Source organism: Gavialis gangeticus, unplaced genomic scaffold (genome assembly GCF_001723915.1).
Source record: "Gavialis gangeticus isolate Ggan-Ray unplaced genomic scaffold, GavGan_comp1, whole genome shotgun sequence".
Classification (NCBI taxonomy): Eukaryota; Metazoa; Chordata; order Crocodylia; family Gavialidae; genus Gavialis; species Gavialis gangeticus.
The window spans coordinates 137050805-137051152 of NW_017729024.1; the positions used below are offsets into that span (position 1 = coordinate 137050805).

Genomic DNA, 348 nt, shown 5'->3' on the forward strand with positions numbered 1-348 from the left:
GCGCCGGGCGCCCCTTACCCGCCGGGCGGCCGCAGCGCGGGGGGGCGGGGCCCGGGTCACGCGGACGGCGAGAGACTGGAGACAAACGTCCGCGGAAGGCGCTCGCCACGGGGCGGGGCGGCGTTGGGCTCGTGCGGCACTGTCGGGGTCACAAGCGACCCATTGCCTCGAAGGCGGCGTCTCGGGCGACTCCTGCGGCCCTGGCGCACGCGGCTCTGCGGGAAAACACGGGCCGAGGAACTGCCCGGCCCGGAGACTCTTCACTTTTTCGTGAGGACCGGGCGGGGCGGCTCCCGCCTCGAAACAAGCCTGAGGTCCCGCTGCCCTCACCCGAAGTGCGGCTTTGCG

General features: G+C 74.1%; 1 protein-coding gene across 2 annotated transcripts in view; it reads right to left on the reverse strand.

Moving 5' to 3' along the window:
• Positions 1-61, reverse strand: part of RNF180 (ring finger protein 180) — a 160096-nt gene extending 160035 nt beyond the window's left edge. For both annotated transcript variants that reach the window (XM_019517803.1, XM_019517802.1), the window contains exon 1: positions 19-61. The gene's annotated coding sequence lies outside the window, so the exon portion shown is untranslated. The remainder of the gene's footprint in view (positions 1-18) is intronic.
• Between the last annotated feature and the right edge of the window lie 287 nt (positions 62-348).